The sequence below is a fragment of the Pleurodeles waltl genome, chromosome 1_1 (genome assembly GCF_031143425.1).
Source record: "Pleurodeles waltl isolate 20211129_DDA chromosome 1_1, aPleWal1.hap1.20221129, whole genome shotgun sequence".
In the NCBI taxonomy this organism is placed as follows: Eukaryota; Metazoa; Chordata; class Amphibia; order Caudata; family Salamandridae; genus Pleurodeles; species Pleurodeles waltl.
In genome coordinates this window covers 566870407-566891582 of record NC_090436.1, presented here as the reverse complement: position 1 = coordinate 566891582, position 21176 = coordinate 566870407, and the positions used below count along the sequence as shown (strand labels likewise).

The following is a 21176-nucleotide window of genomic DNA, read 5'->3' as shown; positions in this document are numbered from 1 at the left end:
GTCTCACTGAAACTCTACCTGGTTTATTAAGTTACCAGAGGGAGAAAAGTGCATTTGTGGAAAGCATATTTGCATGTGCCTGGAGTCCAAAATGGCTGAAAGTGCTTCCTGCTACTGCACAGCATACACTTGAGCACAGTAAGTGAGATGTTAATTATAACATCCATTACGTAACCCTTATTCTCAATGCTTCTGGTGCATGTCCATAAGAAGACCCAGTAATGACCCAGAAGAAATGGGGCTGCTTAAGCAGCACGCTAAGGAATTTTGTGCACACACTTGTGCACACACACACACACACACACACAAAAATAATTTGCTACAGACTGTCCATGTTGCCTTAAAGTAGTGTGCTTGTGGCAGTAGCTTACTTCTCACTACAAAAGAGTAACTATTCCTGCTAATGAGATGTGGTGGGAACGCACTGGCTGCGTAAACTGGGAGCTCAATCCTGTGTCCTCTAAGGGGATGTTGGACTGATGCTAAATAGTGAAAGGACCACAAAGGTTACAAACCTTATATTTATTGAGAACTACTGCAAGTGATATATTCACATATTAAATTTCTATGATAAAAAACACACTAGTTTCAACAACAGCAAGGCAGCACATGTTTCACCTAAACAGGTTTCTCCAGGGCAAAGAATATGATTTCAAATGGACTTACTTAGCATACTTGGTTTATTTAGTTTCTTTTATGTTGGCAATTACATAGGGTAGACTTGCTCATGAAAATGGAATTAACACTGATCACAGTCTCCACTGTTCATACTTTTATGTGTAGAATTGTGGAGTTGCAACCGGAGTACTAGTTATATCATTTGTAAACACTGCATTTAACATACGAACTGTTAAATTGTGAGCAGGGGTCTGGTATGAACTCTCCTCAGTGATTAGTAAACTGATCATCCATTTACTATTGGCAGCCAGTCTTGACAGTAGGTCACAAATGGATATATGGAGTCCATTTGTGACACACTGTAGGAAAATGGCCCTTGTTGCAGTTACCCTCCCTCCACATTTTGCCTGATATTGATGCTGACTTGACTGAGTATGTGCTGGGACTCTGCTAACCAGGCCCCACGGCACCAGTGTTCTTTCACTAAAAATGTACCATTGTTTCCACAATTGGCACACCCCTGGCACAAAGATAAGTCCCTTGTAAAAGGTACCAGTGGTACCAAGGGCCCTATGACCAGGGAAGGTCCCTAAGGGCTGCAGCATGAGTTGTGCCACCCTAAGGGACCCTTCACTTAACACATGCACACTGCCATTGCAGATAGTATGTGTTGGTGGGGAGAAAAAGGCAAAGTCAACATGGCATCTCCCTCAGGGTGCCATGCACACAAAACAATACTGCCTGTGGCATAGGTAAGTCACCCCTCTAGCAGGCCTTAAAGCCCTAAGGCAGGGTGCACTTTACCACAGGTGAGGGCATAGCTGCATGAGCAATATGCCCCTACACTGTCTAAGTCTATTCTTAGACATTCTAAGTACAGTGTGGCCATATTAAGTATATGGTCTGGGAGTTTGTCAAAACGAACTCCACAGTTCCATAATGGCTACACTGAATACTGGGAAGTTTGGTATCAAACTTCTCAGAATAATAAACCCACACTGATGCCAGGGTTGGATATATTAAAAATTGCCACAGAGGCCCCCTGTATTTTGCCCAGTCCTTCAGTGCAGGACTGACTGGTCTGTGCAGCCTGCCACTGAAAAACAAGTTTCTGACCCCATGGGGTGAGAGCCTTTGTGCTCCCTGGGGCCAGAAACAAAGCCTGTACTAGTTGGAGGTGCTTCATACCTCCTCCCGCAGGATCTATAACACCTAGTGGTAAGCCTCAAAAGCTCAGGCTTCGTGTTATGATGCCCCAGGGCACTCCAGCTAGTTGAGATGCCCAGCCCCCGGACAAAGCCCCACTTTTTGCAGCAAGTCCAGAGGGATAATTAGGAAAAACAAGGAGTCAACCACATCAGCCGGGACCACCCCTAAGGCGTCCCAAACTCAAGTGACCCCCCCCCTCCTTGCAGAATCCCCCATCTTGGTTTGGAGGACAGGGACCAATAGGGTTAGGAATGAGTCCTCCTCCCCAAAGGGAGTGGGCACAGGAAGGGTGCAGCCACCCTCAGAGACAGTAACTGCCCTCTAACCCCTAAAAATGCCACTAAATTTAGTATTTAAGGGCTCCCGGAACCAAGCTAGTCAGATTCCTGACGACCTCACAAGAAGGACTGCTTAGCTGAAACCCCGGCAGAGAAGGAAGGGAGAAAACAATTGACTTGGCCCCAGCCCTACCGGTCTGTCTCCTGCTTCAAAGAACCTGCAGAAGAAAGGCAACGCGTCCGGCTAGTCCAGCGACCTCTGAAAAACCTCCAGAGGACTGCCTGCATCACAGAGGATCAAGAACTCCCATGGACAACGGCCCTGTCAAAAGAAGAAAAGAAGAAACCTCTTCTAAAGGACTTCCATCTCACTCCAAAAGCATGAGTCCTAACCACTCTGCACCTGATGCCCACGGCCCGAGTCCAGCTGGCCAAACTGACCAGAGAGGACCCCGAGGCGACGGCGACCAAGTGCCCACCCTGGGCCGACCTCTCCACCCCTCCACGACAAATAGTTTTGAGCCCCTAGGAAAAAAAAGTTACGCGCATTTTCACATAATCCTACCATAAAGTGACCTGGACTTTTATTTTTAAGTTAGAGTTTTCAGACTACCAAGGATTCATCCTCTCCACTTGCACTTACGTCTGCAGTCTGTGTGGTCTAGTAATCATCTCAGTTCTTATATCGTGTGTAGGAAGCTGGCTCTGTATATACTATATCAAAATGAGATATAGTGTGCACAGAGTCCAGGGGTTGCCCAAGAGGCTTGACAGAGGCAATAATAGATAAGACTAATGCTCTATTTATGGTAGTGTGGTCGAGCAGTTAGGCTTATCAGAGGGTAGTGTTAAGCATTTGTTGTACACACAAGCAATAAGTGAAAACACACACTCAATAACTTAACTCCAGGCCAATATGTTTTTATATAGAAAAATATTATTGTCTTAATTTATTTTTAGAACCACAGGATTCATTTAGCAGGGAAGTACATTAAATGAAAGGTACTTTGCATTGTAATAGTTAGGACTTTGAATCAAATCAATATTGTACACAGTTTTCATTAAAAAGGCAAAAAGCTATTTTAAAAGTGGACACAGTGCAATTTTCAACAGTCCCTGGTGGAGGTAAGTACAGTATAGTTTCAGAGGTAAGTACCACACTTACGGTTCCAGTCTCCAGAGCATAGGTAACCCACCAATGGGGGTTCAAGGCAACCCAAAACACCCAGCACCAGCAACACAGGGCCAGTGAGGTGCAAAGGTCAATCAGGAGCCAAGATAACGTGGGCTCCTATGGAGACAGGGGGTGCTCCGGTTCCAGTCTGCATGCAGGTAAGTACCCAAATTGTCAGAGGGCAGACCAGCGGGGTTTGGTGGAATACTGGAGGGGCCCCAAGTAGGCACAAAGACCACACCCTTAGCAGCACAGGGTTGGCCGGGTGCAATGTGCAAACAGGGCATCGGGTTCTCAATAGAACTCTATTGAGGGACCCCGGGGTCACTTAGGCGCTGCAGGCTGGGCACAGGGGGGGCCTCTCGGGCAAGCCACAGACTGGGTAAGGGTGAAGCCCACCTGCTGGTCGTTGCTGCACCAGTGGTCGGTTTCTCATGGGCCTGGGGGCTGCAGGTGCAGTGCTTCTCCAGGCGTAGGGTATCGTCATCCCGGGCAGTCGCGGTCAAGGGGGTCCGCAGGATTTCCTCTGCAGGCGTCGTTGTGGGGGTGCAGAGAGGTCAGCCCAGGGTGGACACGTCGTCAGAGTCACCTAGGGGTCGTCTCTGGATAGTTGGTTTGTATGGACACGGACCTGGGGCATCGGGTGCAGAGTAGTTGGACTCACGCTTCTGGCGTGAGGTGAGAGTCCCTTTAAATTTGGTTTCTTGGTCTTTTCTTTGGGCAGGTCCGCTGTCCACGGGAGTTTCTTGATCCTCGGTGATGCAGGCAGTCCCCTGGAGGCTTTTCACGGGTCGTTGGTCCTGTAGAACACGTTGCTTCTTTTCTTGCAGCTTTTCGAAGCAGGAGATGGGCCGGTAGGGCTGGGGGCGAGTCAATTGGCGTCTTCTTCTCTTCTCTGCGGGGTTTTCAGCTCAGCAGTCCTTTTTTCTTGAGGTCGTCAGAAATCTGAAGAGCTGGGTTCAGGGTTGCCCCATAATACTAAATTTAGGGATGTGTTAGGGTCAGAGGGCAGTAGGCAATGGCTACTATCCCCAAGGGTGGCTACACCCTCCTTGTGCCCCTCCTTCTGGGGAGGGGGGCACACCTCTATCCCTATTGGTCCTAATCCTCCAAAGCAAGATGGAGGATTTATCAAGGAGGGGGTCACTTCAGCTCTAGTCACCTTAGGGGTGGACCTGGCTGAAGGGTGACTCCTCTTTGATTTTCTCATTATCCCTCTGGGCTTGACGGCAAAAGTGGGGGCTCATCCGGGGGGGGGGCGGGCATCTCCACTAGCTGGAGTGCCCTGGGGCTTGTAACACCGGGCTTCAGCCTTAGAGGCTCACTGCCAGGTGTTACAGATTCTGAGGGGGGTGTGAAGCACCTCCACCCAGGACAGGCTTTGTTTCCTACCACATATAGCTTAAAAGCACTCACCGCATGTGGTCAGAAACTTGTCTGGAAGAGGCAGGCTGGCACAGACCAGTCAGCCTTGCACTAGCAGTTGGGCTAACATACAGGGGACATCTCAAAGATGCCCTCTGTTTGGATTTTTCAGTAAATCCCACACTGGCATCAGTGTGGGTTTATTGTGCTGAGAAGTTTGATAACAAACTTTCCAGTATTCAGTGTAGCCATTATGGGGCTGTGGAGTTCGTAATGACCAACTCCCTGACCATATACTCAGTATGGCTACCCTGCACTTACAATGTCTAAGAATTGATTTAGACACTGTAGGGGCATAGTGCCCATGCAGCTATGCCCTCACCTGTGATATATAGTGCACCCTGCCTTAGGGCTGTAAGACCTGCTAGAGGGGTGACTTACCTATGCCACAGGCAGTGGTTTGTGGGAATGGCACTCTGAGGGGAATGCCTTGTCGAATTTGTCTTTTCTCCCCACTAGCACACACAAGCTGCAAAGCAGTGTGCATGTACTGAGTGAGGGGTCCCGGAGGGTGGCATAATACATGCTACACCCCTTAGGGACCTTCCCTGGCCACAGGGCCCTTGGTACCAGGGGTATCTTCTACAAGGGACTTAACTGTATGCCAGGGCCAAAGGTACAGTTTTAGGGATAGAACACTGGTGCTGGGGCCTCGTTATCAGGGTCCCAGCATATTTCCAATCAAAGCTGGCATCAACACTAGGCAAAACGTATGGGGGGAGGGGGGGACCATGCTAGCAGGGGCATTTTCCTACAGCCTCCTACATAGATTTTATGTAAAATGCAGGCCAATAAACTACAACAATTTTTATTTTTTAACTATAGTGTGCACAGAGTCCAGGGGTTCCCCAGAGGCTTAACAGAGGCTAAAGAAGATAATACTAATGCTCTCTTTTGTGGTAGTGTGGTTGAGCAGTTAGGCTTATCAGAGGGTAGAGCAAAGCATTTGTTGTACACACACAGGCAATAAAAGAAGCACATACTCAATGACTAAATCCAGGCCAATGGTTTTTATATAGCAAAAATATACTTTGTTACTTTATTTCTAGAACCACAAGATTCAGTTTGCCGTTAAGTACATTTGCAAGTATCATACATATGGTATGAACACCACTTTGTTTCAATTTGGCAAGTTAAACGGTTTACAAATAACTAGCAATAATGGTGTTTTAAAAGTTGACAGTGGAATTTTCAGCCACAGTTTTAGGGGGGGAAGAAAAGTTAGTATGGTTCTGAAGTACGTACACGACTTATAGTTCCAGTCTCAGGGAGTTAGGATGTCCACAGGTTGGGGTTCATGTTAACCCCAAACATCCACCACCAGCAACACAGGGCTGGCCGGGTGCAGAGATCAAAGATGATACAAGACTTAAAATGCGCTCCTATGGAGGTTGGGGTAGTCGGAATCAGGCCTGCTTGCAGGTAAGTGCCCATGTCTTCAGAGGGGCAGATCTGGGGGTTTTATGTGAGCACCAGGGGCCACAGGTCAGCACCAAACACACACCTTCAGCGGTGCTGGGGTAGCCAGGAGCATGGTGCAACCACAGTGTTGTGCTCCCAATTATTTTCAATAGGGTGACGCTGGGGGTTACAAAGATGCTGCAGGCTGGGTCAGGGGGTCGGCTCTGGAAAACCAGAGGCTGGACAAGGAGGAGGGCCAACTGTTGAACGTTGCTGGACCGGTGGTCAGATTCCCCAAGGCCAGGGGGCTGCAGCAGCAGGGCTACCTATAGGTATTGGGAATCTTCGTCCGGTTCTCTTGGGGTCAGGGGGAGAGGGGGTGTCCCTCCGGACTAAGGTGCAGGCATCGTCGTGTTGGCCAGGAGGAGTAAACCCAGAGTGGACACTAGGTTAGAATCGCCTGGGGACCTATTTTGGACTGGTGGGCCACTTGGACATGGGCCGTGTGCATCAGGTGCTGAGTGGGAAGAACTCATGCATCCGGGACAGTTGTGGAGTTCTTTTCTGGAGTTTCTTTCTGGACAGGGCCGCTTTTCCATGGGCGATCTTGGTCCTCTGGTGCGCAGGCAGTCCTCTTGAGGCTTTTAAGAGACCACTGGTCCTGCAGGATGCATCGCCTTTTTGTAGCAGGGCTTCAGAAGCTGAAGACAGACCTGTAGGGCTGGGGCTAAATCAGTTGGTGTCTTCAGTCTTCTCTGCTGGGTGTCAGCTAAGCAGTCCTTCTTCTTTCTTCTTGTTGTCTTCTTGAGGTTGTCAGGAATCTGGTGAGATGGGTTCAGGGAGGCCCTTAAATACTGGATTTAGGGGTGTTGTAGGGGTCAAAGGGCAGTAGACAATGGCTACTGTCCCTGAGGGTGACTACATCCTTCCCATTGTCCACTCCCTTTGGGGAGAGGGACACAGACCTAACCTTACTGGTCCCTGTCCTCCAAACCAAGATGGAGGATTTTGCAAGGTGGGGGTCACTTCAGCTTCAGCTCTGGACACCTTATGGGTGGGTCCTAGCTGAAGTGGTCACTCCTCCTTGTTTTTCCTAACCTGCTGCCAAATGTTGGGCTTTGTCAGGGTGGGGGGGCCATCTCCACTAGTTGGAGTGCCCTGGGGACCCGTAACAAGAGGCCTGAGCTTTTTAGGCTCACTGCCAAGTGTTACAGTATATGCAGGGGGAGGTGTGAAGCACCTACACCAAGAGCAGGCTTTGTTTCTGTCCTCAGAGAGCACAAAGGCCCTCAACCCATGGGGTCAGAAACTTGTCTGCTAGTGGCAGGCCAGCACAGACAAGTGAGCCCTACACTAGTGGGTTGGGTAAAATACAGGGGGTATCTCTAAGATGCCCTCTATGTGGTTTCTACAATAAAGCCAACACTGGCATCAGTATGGGTTTACTGAACTGAGAAGTTTGATATCAAACTTCTGAGCATTCAGCAAAGCCATCATGGAGCTGTGGAGTTTGTAGTGACAAACTCCCAGCCCATGTACTCAATATGGCTTCACTGCACTTACAATGTCTAACATTGGACTTGGACACTGTAGGGGCACATTGCATAATGCACTCTGTCTTAGGGCTTTAAGGCCTGCTAGAGGGTTGACATACCTCTGCCAGAGGCAGTGTTGTGTAGGCAGGGCACCCAGGGAGGGAAGCCATGTCGACTTTACCCTTTTCTCTACACCAACACACACAATCTGAAATGGTAGTGTGCATGTGTTTGTTGAGGGCTCCCTTAGGGTGGCATAATACATACCATAGCCCTTAGGGACCCTTCCAGGTTACAGAGCCCTTGGTACCACTGGTACCTTTTACACGGACTTAACTGTGTGCCAGGGATGTGACAATTGTGGGAACAATGGTACAGTTTTAGGTGAAGAACACTGGTGCTGGGGCCAAAAGGGGCCATGTCCTACACACTTTATTAATCTGTTAATATTATTTAATTTTCTAAGCAGTAACTGACCCCTCTCCCAGGATGTTGCGCGGACACCCAGGGGTTCCCAGACCAACCATTTGCCATCTGACAAAGGCACGTTCTTTCTGCACAAGGGACACGTTTCTTGTGCGCAAGCACCCACATGCTTTGAGCTTAGAAGCAAGGTAATCGTTTTTAGGTAGATCAAGAAATAGATTTTTAACTATATTCCAGCACTTCAAGTGATACCATTATCATTCTTTAAGGTGAGAAAGATGTACCTGAACATTCTTTGGTGATTAATCCGACTGCTGCATGAAAGAGTGAGTTTTGATGACACAACAACAATGGGAGGTCCGAAAGCAGAATATTGGTCGTTGTGTAATGAAAGCTGCGGACAAGCTGCCTAAATCTTTTTCTTGATGTGGTTTTTGAAAGATATATTGGAATCAATGAAGAAGCCCAAAGATTTGGCAGAGTATGAAAGGCAGGGGGGAGTTTGGTAACTTCATATTGTTGAGCCACTCTTGTATTAGAGACTTAAGGTAACCCAGTTTATGAGGATATAGCTGTCCTTTGTTGGTATCAGTCCAAGATAAATTTTAGATGTCAATATTTGAACGGGGTTCAGGCAGGATATGCGTTTAAGGATACAGACCCATTAATTATAGTGTTTGGTCAGCATACTGATGGAGGGCAATGTTTTGTTGGTTAAGGAGTCATCCCAGCAGCTTCAAGCATAAGTTAAACAACATGGAAGATATGAAAGCGTGAAGAAAACACTATACAACTTAACATGAGACCGGGGATAAAATCTCGAGGATTCGATCTGAACAACTTGTATGATGCCTGAAAGGTATCAGGTGAATCAATTTCAAAACATGTTGTGATGTCCTTGCTGGGATATCAATCAATACTGCATAGTGCCTGTGTAGCTATGATTCAGTGACACGCTGAGTTAAAAAGAAATTTTTTGGATTCCTAATAACGTACAAGTTACTTATCTTAGGTAACGAAATATCTGGTAGAGCCATATTCTAGATGCGGATTCCTTACCTTAGAATTTTTCCCCCAGGCGTCAGAATGGATCTGGTGATTTTTTTTCTTTGAGTAGTACCCTTGTGCATCGGTAGGTGGCGTTGGTCAACTCCGCAGGCGTCGTTGGCATGGTAGTCGCTGTGATGACATCAGCCAAGTGACGTCAGTTTCTTTTAACGACTTTCCACTTCAAAGCGCAGAGCCACTAAGAACACTGAGATTGGTGCGCCAGAGCTTAGGACCTGAAGGGGGAATCCCTGTCCCTAGAAATCAGTTTGCAAGTGGGGAGGATGAGTGGGTCGGTAAGGATTCTGCAACTAGAATATGTCTCTACCCGATATTTCGTTACCAAAGTAACTTGTACATCTGATAGAGACTTCTAGTTGCAGATTCCTTACCTTAGAATAGATACCCAAACAAAGCTCAGAGGTGGGCTACGAACAAAAATCATACTACAAAGTCCTGCACGGCCGAACTACCAAAATAGCCGTCCCGATGGACCTGACTGTCCAGGCAGTAAAGTTTAGGAAATGTGTGCAGGGATGCCCACGTAGCTGCCTCTCAGATATCTAGGACAGGAACTCCGCGTGCTAATACATTTGAAGCAGCAGTTGCTCTGGCGGAATAAACACGCAAGCCCTCAGGGGGTTGCATCTTGGCCAAAGTGTAGCACACCTTGATGCAAAGAAGTACCCATCGGGAGATGGTACGTTTTTGCACCGCCTTCCCTTTCTTCGCACCCACATACCCGACAAAGAGTTGATCGTCCACCTGGAAATCTTTAGTACGATTTAGATAGAACACCAATGCTCTTTTTGAGTCTAGACGATGGAGTCTCTCCTCCTCTTGGGAAGGATGTGTGGGTGCGTAAAAAGTAGGCAAGATGATTGACTGGCCTACATGAAAAGGCGAAACAACCTTGGGAAGGAAGGAAGCCTTAGTGCGCAACACCACTTTGTGAGGGAGCACAGACAAGAATGCAGGCTTGGAAGAAAGGGCCTGAAGCTCACTCACTCTTGGAGCAGAAGTGATGGCAACAAGAAAGACAGTGTTGAAAGTGAGGAGCCGTAAAGGGCAATTGTGCATCGGCTCAAATAGAATACACATTAAGTAAGTACAGACAAGATTGAGGTACCATTGAGGCATGGTAAATGGAGTGGGATAAAATAAATGGGTGAGACCTTTAAGGAATCTATTGACAATAGGAGATTTAAAGAGTGAGGGCTGATCAGGTAGCCTAAGAAAGGCACATAAATACCTTTTAAGGGTGCCCGAAGCAGAGCCATGCTGGGCCAAAGAAAGAATGAACAAAATAACCTCAGATAGAGGGGCCGAGAGTGAATCCACAGATTTGTTGGTACACCATTCCACAAATTTATGCCAACGACAGGCATATACCGTTTTGGTGGAGGGACACCTAACTGCCAAGATAACATCGCAGACTGTGGGTGGAACATGAAAAGTCGTCAACTGCCGCCGCTCAATCTCCACGCATGAAGACGGAGATTGGACAGTCCCCTGTTGCTGTGACAGAAGATACGCCCGAAGAGGCAGTCTGAGTGGAGGATCGGTGGCCATGCTCAATAGCTCTGGATACCAAACTCTCCATGCCCAGTCCGGAGCCACCGAGATGACTTGGGCCCGGTCGTTCCTGATGATCTTGAGAACTCTGGGCAGAAGTGGTACAGGCGGAAAGGAGGCTGGAGTTCCACTCAAGACAAAAAGCATCTCTGAGCGAGTGCCGCCTTGGAAACTCCAATGCGCAAAACAGCTGACATTGCACGTTCTCTGCAGAGGTGAACAGATCTAACAAAGGCTCTCCCCACTGCTGAAAGAGACCTTGCGTCACCTCCAGATGGAGAAGCCATTCGTGATCGGTTGTGCATCGACGGCTGAGTTTGTCCGCTCTGGTGTTGAGAGAACTCGACAGATGTTGAACCACCAGGATAATGCCCTGATGTGCCAGCCATGTCCAGAGGCGTAGTGCCTCCTGACAAAGGATCCAGGACCCCACTCCGCCCTGTTTGGTGCAGTATCACATGGCAGTAGTTTTGTCTGTGAACACCTGCACTACTTTCCCTTTGAGGGAAGGAAGAAATGCTTTCAATGCAAGCCTGATCGCCCGGAGCTCCAGAAGATTGGCCCAGAGTATCAGAGACCAGAGGCCTCTCAAAACGTGGGCGCACCAAACCAGAAGCGACACATCTGTCACTATAGATAAATCTGGCTGGGGAAGGGAGAGGGATCTGCCATGGACCCAGTGCGGATTCGACAGCCACCACTGCAGGTCCTTCGCAGTCCCCTCTGAGATATGGACCATGTCGGAGAGATTTCTCCTCTCACTGCGCCCACTGGAACTTCAAGTCCCCTTACAAAGCCAGCATATGCCATCTAGCATGTGTTACTAGCAGGATGCAGGAGGCCATGAGGCCCAGCAGCCTCACAGTCAGTCTCACCGAAACCCAAGACAGAGACTGAAAGATCGGATTCGTAGCCTGAATATCTTGGACTCGCTTTTCAGGAAGATAAGCCCGAAACGGCACTGTGTCCAGAACAGCTCCAATGCAAGGGAGTGACTGAGAGGGACGTTGATAGTGAACCCCAGCGTGTGCAGGAGGCTCGCCGTAGTCTGAAGGAGGCAGACGACTTTCTGCGGTGAGTCCACCTTCAACAGCCAGTCGTCGAGGAAGGGAAAGACTGAGACCCATAATCTGCGCAGATCAGCTGCAATCACCGCCATCACTTTTGTGAACACCCGAGGGGCACTGGTAAGGCCAAAGAGGAGCACGGTAAACTGATAGTGCTTGTGACCTACACCGAATCATAGGTAACGTCTTTGGCCAGGCAGGATGGGTATGTGGAAATCCAATGCTACCATCCAGTCTCCTAGGTCTAAGGCAGATAGGACCTGAGCCAGGGTGAGCATTATGAATTTCTCCTCCTTGGGAAAGTAGCTGAGGTCCCAAAGGAATAGGATAGGACATAACCCCTTGTCCCTTTTTGGCACCAGAAAGTAGTGGGAATAACAACCTCGACCTAACTTCTGGCACAGGGACCTTCTCTAAGGCTCCCTTGGCCAAGAGAGCCGCGACTTCCTGGTAGAGAAGTGCCAGATGATCCTCCAGAAGTTGGTTGATGGAGGCAAGGCTGGTGGGGCAGATTCGAAAGGGAGGGAATAGCCCTTTCAAACTATCTGCAAACCCCACCTGTCCGTAGTGATGGATTCCCAGTGGGGCAGGTGATGGCAAATCCTGCCGCCAACTAGACTGGAGTGAGGTGACGGACTAGGAGGGTTTGGAGGCTGCAGCGGGGGCATGGGTAGACTAGGCAGATCACTGGTTCTCCGTCCCACGTCCACGTGGGATTTCGCATCCCCGGCCACACAGTGGCTGAACAGCATGGGTGGCATGGTGGCTGGGCGGAGGACGTGACAGAGAGCCCCTTCCGTGGCCACGAAAGAAAGCCTGTTGGGGGCGAGGGGCAGTGGAAAGGCCAAGGGACTGATCCGTAGCCCAGGAGTTCTTGAATCTCTCCAAGGCCGAGTCCACCTTGTCTCCAAAGAGACGGGAGTCATCAAAGGGCATGTCCATGACAGACTGTTGGAAATCCCCAGAAGAACCAGAACTACGCAACCAAGCGTGGTGACTCAAGGCCATCGTCGTAGCAACCGATCTGCCCAGAGAGTTGCTCGTGTCCAGCCCACATCATAGCCGATCTCTCCCTTTGTTGACAGCTTGGGAGACAATAGCACGGGCCTCCTCTGTTATCTGCGGCAGAACTTGTGCCCACAGAGAATGGGTATTCCGGCCCAAAAGGCATGCGGTGTTCACGGACTGCAGCGTGAGACTGGAGGAAGAAAACATCTTCTTCCCAAATTATTCCAGCCTTTTTGATTCCCTATCCAAGGGTGCGAAAGGGAATGCGTCCGAAGAAGAGGAAGCGTGGACGACAAAGACTATCAGGCGTGGGGTGTTGGGGCAGGAATTTAGGGTTGTTTGGGGTGGGCAGATGGCGGCTTGCAATAGTCCTGTTTACAGGAGCCCTTGTGTTGGATTTGGGCCAAGTACCCAAAAGGACATCGGCGAGGGCTTCACTGAATGGCAAAAGGGGCTCAGATGTGGAATCCCCTGGCTGAAGCACCTCCGTCAGGAGATTGGACCTGACTTCTACAGTAGGTAGCTCAAGGCCAAGGACCTCAGCCACCCTACTGACCACCACAGCATAAGTCGCTCCCTCCGCCGTAGCCACGGTAGGAGGAGACAGCATGCCAGCATCTGAAGAAGTGTCCAGTCCACTGGCCTCGCCCAATTCCTGTTCCCAGTCCAAAGATGGGTCATCCTGGTATTCATAACGGTCCAGAGAGCCCTCCAATCCTTCCCCAAATTCGTACCCATAAGGAAAACGTTCCAAATACGACCTGACTTGAGTAGGCCCCATTGAAGACAGAGGCAGCGGTGGCCGATGCCGATCCGACTCATCAGGGATAAGGATCGGGTAGTCGTCGATGGTGGGCACTACCGACGTCAGGAGCGTTGACAATCGAACCAGCGCCGAGAAAGGTTTCAGTGGTACGATCAGCGTTGGTGCAGATCCGCAAGCAGATCCGAAGTGGACCTCTGTGGCCAGAGGTGAAGCCGCCGACGCAGAACCTGAAGGCTCCTCGTCCGAACCCCATTGCTCGAAGAAAAAATCTCCGGAACCATTCTGACGGCTCAGGGAAAATTCTGAGGTACGGAATCTGCAACCAGAAGTCTCTATCAGATTATGGTGCCAAAAGAAGAATTTATAATAAAAACTCGCAGTGGTCTACTCTATTTTGCCAAGTTTTTGGTATGCTAAAATTCATACAGATACCTCCATAGGAATGCAGATGCAGTCCAACAGCAAATTGGCTTTTACCAGTGTAACGATCTTTATACTTGGGTCTCTTTCAAGTTAAAAAGTATCCATTTAAGATAACGGGAAGGAGGGTCGGTAAGGAATCTACAGTTAGACAGAGTATCGACCAGAATGAGGGTTACCAAAGGTAGGTAACTTGCTCTTCTGATAGATCAATATCTGCAAAGCCATAACCTTCTGCACAGACACCAATGCAGGACCTTGCAGGTGGTGGGTTTGTGAACTGGGTAAAACCAAAAGGTCTGGCAGGACTGAGCAGATAATGCCCATGCTAACAGAACTGACTGCGCAAACAGAAGGGCTTCATGAAAATATGGACTGATGTCCACAATGTTACCTGACATGTCCAGTACAGTCATTCAACTTGCCAATACAGTGGGAGCAGCCTGGGCTCAGGTGGAATGAACCAAGAAATCTTCTGGGGGTTGCTTTTTAGCCAGTGTGTAGCAACCAGCTTTTGATGCAGATCATGATCCACTGGGAGGGTAGTCCTTTTCTGAACTGCTTTGCCTTTCTTAATTCCTGTGAATATTACAAACTGCTGTTAGGTCACATGATGTTCCCTGGTACTATCAATGCACTGCTTAATTTGAGCCAGTGGTTTCAGGTGCTGGGCACCAGCACTTAAAAGTGAACATCAGCACTTATGACAGGCTGATACATGGTGGGGTGGTTTGTTTAATTTAGAGATGAGCACAACAACCGTTTGTTTTAATTAAATATACAGTAAAATGACTAATACCTGCCACTCAAACCATTCTTGTAACTAGCTTTAAGGTCCTAGAATAGTCAGAAATGTCACAATTATAGGTGTGTGATGGTAGTGGAGTTGATACTGACACTGGAAGTGCTGGCAGGGCAATGGGTGGTGTAAGCTGCAGTTGTCTCCTTACAAGGGTCCTGGCACATATTTCTTTTCACAAATTCAGCACTGGATCAATGTAAAAGCTAAAAGACCTTTTGGGATTCAGCTGATGCAGTCTCTCCTTGTCCTTAAAAGGGTGAGCGAAGAACACCAGTAGGACCATGTTTTACCCAGTGTGAAAAGAAGTCACAACTTTTGGAAGAAAGGAAGTTTGAGTTCTCAGAACCAGCTTGTTCAGGAAGAAAGTAGAATAAGGCAGATCTGACAGAGCACATGCAGCTTAGTCACCTACCCTGCTGATGTTATGGCGTACATATTAGAAAGGTGAGAACCAAGTTAATATCACCCTGGAGCATGATAAAGGGAGAGGGTAAAAACAAATGACACAAACCTTTCAAGAAATATATCAGAATGGGTTACTCAAAAAAAGTGGGCTGATCTGACAACCTGAAAAAGGCCGAAAGATCCAACAAGTACCCTGTAACTGTGACCAACCTAAGTCCATGCTGGGCTAGTAACAACACAAAAAGCAACCAGCAGCAGACATATACACATTTTGTCAAGGTACGCCTGGCTACCAAGATGACATCTACAACTTCAGAAGGGAGGTCAAATGCAGTCAGTGGTCGCCGCTTAATCGCCAAGCATGGAGGCGAAGTTTATGTAGACTAGGTACATGACTTTGCCCTCTTGCTGCGACAAAGATCCTCCTGCGGTGGCAGCCTAATCAGGGGATGGATGCTCATGCCAGGAAGTTCTGGATACAACACTCTCCATGCTCAATCAGGTGCCACCACAATTTCTTGGGCGTGGTCATCTCTAATCTCATTCAGGACTTAGGATAGGTATTGGTGGAAAGGCGTACAGGATTTTAAGCTTCCACTCTAGGTGGAACGCATCTCAGAGGGAGAGGGAAGGCCACTATGTAGAAGTGCTGACATCATGCACGGTCAGCGGTGGCAAAAAGATCAAGACAAGGTTCTCCTTGTTTGAGGAGGAAGAGACTTTGTGCCACTTTTGGATGTAACTGCAACTCATGATTCACCAGGCATCAACTGGAGTTCATCATCCCTGGCATTTAGAGATATTGACATGCAATGTACCACCAGGAAAATCCCCTGACCTTCCAGAATTGTCCAAGGGGGTTCTGCCTCCTGGCACAGGATCCATAACCACATTGACCCTGTTTGTTGCAATACCACATGGCAGTGATGTTGTCAATGAGCAACTGCATTAGCCTATGATGTATGGCAGAAAAGACTTCAAAGCCCAGTGGATGGCAAGCAGCTCCATAATAATATGGAGCTGGGACCCTGTCAGAGACCAGATGCCCTGGATCTTCATGTCTCCAAAGTGGTTGACCCAAACCAGAAGCAGCACATCATTATCACTGTTATCTCTGGATGGACGGACTGGCGGGAAGTCTGTCAACCACCACTGCAGGTCTTTTGTGGTCTCCTCCAAAATACGGACGTGGTTGGAGTAGTCCCCCTGATGCTATGTGTAGGAAAGTAACATCTTTCTGGCACAGTTACCCACACGTTTTGCCTAGGGTCAGTGTGTTTACGCTGTAGCACACTGGGAGCCAGCTAACCAGGACCCCAGTGTCAGTGTTCTCTGTAGGAGGCTGGCTCAGTATATGGTGTACACCTATAGATGAGGCACCCTGTACTGAGTCCAGGCAACCCTTAGCGATAGTGTAGGTGGCTCTAGATAACCAGAGCTCTCATAGGGGTGGTTGTACGGTAACCTTTACACCTCACAATTGGCGTACTTGGGCACCCATGTAAGTCTCCAGTATATGGTACTTAGGTACCTGGGCATTAGTACACCAGGGTTCCCCCACGGGATGCAGCATGTATTGTGCCACCCATGAGGGCCCATGCAATCTGTGACTACAGGCATGCCATTGCAGCCTGTGAGAAACGGTGCATGCACCCTTGCGCTACAGGTCACTAAACCAGGTTTACCATATTTCATGGTCACTGCACTCTGACCCTGTAAGTCGCCCCTAAGGTGGGCCCTTTCGCCCAAGGGCAGGGTGCATGGTTCTAATTGTGAGGGTACCCCTGCATGAGCAGAGGTGCCCCTACAAAACCAAGACTCTATTCCCTGGGCTTTGTAAGTGCGGGGAAACCATTTTAAGGTATGTAGTGGACAATGGTCAACACGAGTGGTCAAACTACATAACGGCTTCACAGAATATAGACATGTTAGATATCAAACATTTTGGAATAATGCAACTACACGAATTCCAGTGCTAGTTGCATAATACAATGTACTCTGGGCGTTCATAGGGGATCCCCCATGTCTGCCTGTACACTCTTGTAGGGTCTGCATGACAGCCTGTGTTGCTGCCGACCCAATACACTTTCCTGCCCTCCTGCTGCTGAGCCTAACTCGGGCAGGAGAAGGCAGAACAAAGGATATTCCTACAGAACAGAGGTTTAACCACCTCTTCTTTAGGAATAGGTGTCTCTGGACTGAGGTGAAGTGCCTCTCAGGGCCACCAGTCTGCTTTGAAGGGCATATTTGGTGCCTTCCTTGCATAAACCGATTTGCAACAGTGTAGGAACCCCCCTATTCCCGCTCCGGTGTGAAACCACACAAAGGACAAGGGAGTGACCACCCCCCTGTCCAGTTCCTCCCCTAGGGAAGTGCACAGAGCTCTGCCACGTGGCCACTTGATTCTGCCATTTTGGAAATAAGATTGCAGAGGCCCCTTGGAGCATCTCACTGGTTAGTCCAGCTGGGTGACGTCCCTGACCCATCCCCCGATAGGTGGGTCACTGCAGATAGTTTCCAACCCCCTTCCTGGGTTACTTAAGGGCTCCCCTGAGGGTGGGACCCTAGATTTGTCTACATGACTTCAGGAACTGTCTGCAAGTCTCCTCTGCAAGACACTTCTGCAACCTGGAAACCAGAACTACTGCTGTTCTTTGCTGGAACCAAGAGCAAGACTAACTTGTAGGAGGGCTCCTACTGCAACTTTGTTTCTAAGTTCTGCAAAGACTCCTGCAACCCTGTGGCCGTGCGTCCTCCAGAGTCACTGGGACTCTGCCTACAAGTAAGGGAGCAAGAAGGAATCTCCCTTGGAATGAAGGAATGACTCCCCTGCATCCGCAGGCAGTTCAATGACAATTGGTTTGTGGATCCTTCTGTCCCACGGACTCTCCAAGGCTATGCAACACAGGCAGTGGTTCTGTGACACTCCAGTGGTCTGACCTACCTTCCTTGCAACTGTGAAATTTGTGGTCCCTCGCTGGAGCTGTTTGGCTGGGACCCATGTGCACCGCATCTGCTTGTCATTGCCTTGGCTTGTTGGCTCCTCAGACCGAAGACCTCCTAGCTCCAAGAAGCCACAGGCATCCCTCTTTGCTATGCTGCTGAGGCCTCCCTGTGACTCCCTGTGCCTGCTGTCAGAGGGTCCTGCTGGGGGCTCCAACGATTCCTGCTGGCTCTCCTGCTTGCTGAGGGCTGGTCCTCATGTACCTGCCAATGTAGGGTCACCTGGACCTTGCTGGTCCCCTGTAATGCTATGTGTATTTGACCACCAACTCCCTCTTGACCATTAACTCCATTTTGTGGTTAGCTTCAGGTGCGTCAACGCAGGGTTTTTCCACACAAAGCTTGGTTTCATACTGAACATGTTTTAGCTCTTCTCACCACTGCAGGGTCATACTGTGCTAGAACATATTACGGGGGTGCAGATGAGATAAGTATAGCTGCCTGAGAATGTTTCCATCAGGGAAATGTACAGCTGTGTCTCAAGAATGCGCATTGGGGCCTGACCAGTTCTTTTGAGTATTTTTGACACAGACCAAGTACAGCCAGTGTTTGTATTCCATAATAGAAGGAAAGGGGTTACTAGAATCTTCCTCTTGAGTTAGTTTAAGGTATAAAAGACAAGAAAACTTGGCGCTGAGGTAGGAACCCGCCTACAGAGTGGATGCACTGCCCAGGAAAATCCCATTTGGGGACAGTTTCCCGTCTCAGCTGTTGAGGGTTCCCCGGCTTGGTGCTGGCAAGGACGATGGATTTAACCCCTGTGGTGACACATTTTAATTCTTACTTATAAAGCTTATACATATATTCAATGCCGATATATTGCACATTTTTGCCTTCAACTGTTTAAATGCTGTGAATATTTCTGTTTCTACACATTTTACTTCACTTGAGTTCAATGGTTATTTTTATATATTCATGTGCTTTTATTTGATATCTGGGAAGTGCCTTAATAAATTAATTACTCAGATTAAGACTGCTGCATTCTTCGACACTGTTTCCTCTTAGTTTAAGCAAGAGCAACACAACTCGGCGTCCGTTGAAGGATTCGAAAAAAAAGATAAAAAAGTTAAAATGTTTGGCCCAAAATCAAAGGCAATTGCCCAGATGCCAACTGAAATTCCGGGGTGGGAAAAACCACCTTATGATGCACTTGCAAATGAGTGGAACTGTGGTGCTGGGGTGACAGAATTAGGACGCATGTAGTTTAGATGCTGAACCAGAAAAGGTATTACATTATTTGCAAAAAGTGCCAGTAGAGGATGGAATCCGGATGACTGGGATGCTAATATTTATGATTCCTCTGACTTTTCTAACTCTGGTGAAGAGTGTTTTCAAAACAGTGGTGGTCAGGGCGAGGTAGACAAACAGAAAGTGATTCATGCCCAGCCCATACACAGACGAAAGTTACAACATGGACCACAGTACCTTCATGGGGGGGGGGTGAGCCATGGACTCTCTAGAGGATTATACGCACAGGTAATCATTGATATTATTGACAGATTCCGGCAGAGATCTGGGGAAGCATTGCTTACATGGATGATGCGATTGACACAGGAGCATCTGGAGTGATGCTGGATGTAGGAGACGCCACAAAGTTTTGTATAATGATCCTACTGTGCAGCTAGATGTCACAGGTTGCAATCAGATGTATCCTACAGAGTCCGACTGGCCACAAAATGAGAAGCCCTGGTATACCTTAACACATGCAATGCAGAGAATTAAAGAAGCGGATTGAATACTGCCATTTTTCTGGGTGATACTGTTGGGTGGGCCGCTGACTGTGTCAGTGCAAAACAAAATAACTTGCTTCACTCCCCCAGCCTACAAATATGTGATAATGACCCTATTAATCAATCAGACATGTAATCCTTTAAAGGAGGTACTGGAGTCTATCCCTAAACTGTGAGAATTTATGAAACCTGAGAGAGCCTCGAGGTCAGAGGGACATTCAGATAATAGTATCTAGGAGAGATATGCTTATGGCATTACTGAAGAATGGTGTCAACAAAGAACAGATAGATAGGATAGATACCAAGAGTCTGTGAGAGATGTATCACAAGTAAGGGCTGGACAGAAAGGTGAGTAAGTAGGATAACAAACTTGTGAATCAGGGCAAGTCCCAGATGCAGGAGGAAGGAAAAGAGGGAGAAAAATGTTTCTCCAAAGGGGAAGGCGGAGGAAGATTTGAATACTGAATGATTGTCAGAGGAAAACAGGGAAGGAAACGAATCTCCTCGTAGATATGAGACCATATATCAAGATTTGACTTGGGCAAAAGTTGACAGGTTTAAATCAGATTAGGAAGTAGGCAAAACTCTGGTATAAGGGATGGGCTCGCAAAAAAATTAGATCCCATGTTGATTCGGAAATTCACTGGGAAAATAAAAATGTTCTAAATGTTCGGGTAACGGTGGACACTGGTGAGGAGGTCTCTTTCATATAGGGACATCCGAAAAAGTTCAGAGGTCAGCACTACACCATCATGGGTTTGTGTGGAAAGCAAGCCCCCTGGTGGCAGAACACCTGGATGAAGTACCTGTCATTCCAGGGGTGCAGCTGTCTCATTATACTCATGATATGATGATACAGGGAGAAACAGAACAGGTGCAGACTCAGTTGGACAGGGTTGTGGAACTTTTGAAAAGCAAAGGGTGGATGATCAATCCAGATAAGATGCAAGGACCCTCTCAAAATGTGAAGTTTCTGGGAATTCAGTGGAATCAGGGACATAGGGAGTTGTTGCCACAAGTAAGACAAAAGACATTAGAATTTGCCGCACCCCCTAATAAGCAGGAAACTCAGCGATTCATTGGATTGTTTGGCTTTTGGATACAGCATATCCTTCACCTGAGTCAGATTGTAGCCCCTTTGTACAAGTTGACTCCAAAGAAACATGAGTTTGAATGGGATGAGCAGCAGCAGTATATGTTTGAATTGGCAAAGGAGGCAATTCAACAGGATTTAGACTTATGGCCAGTACAGAAAGGAGACAATGAGTTACATGTAATCGATCAGGG

The 21176-nt window shown here is 48.2% G+C and overlaps 1 protein-coding gene across 1 annotated transcript in view; it reads right to left on the bottom strand.

Annotated features, from left to right (window-relative positions):
• The window catches only part of PPIP5K2 (diphosphoinositol pentakisphosphate kinase 2), a 1112711-nt gene that overhangs the window by 644019 nt on the left and 447516 nt on the right, over positions 1 to 21176 (bottom strand). The window lies entirely within an intron of this gene.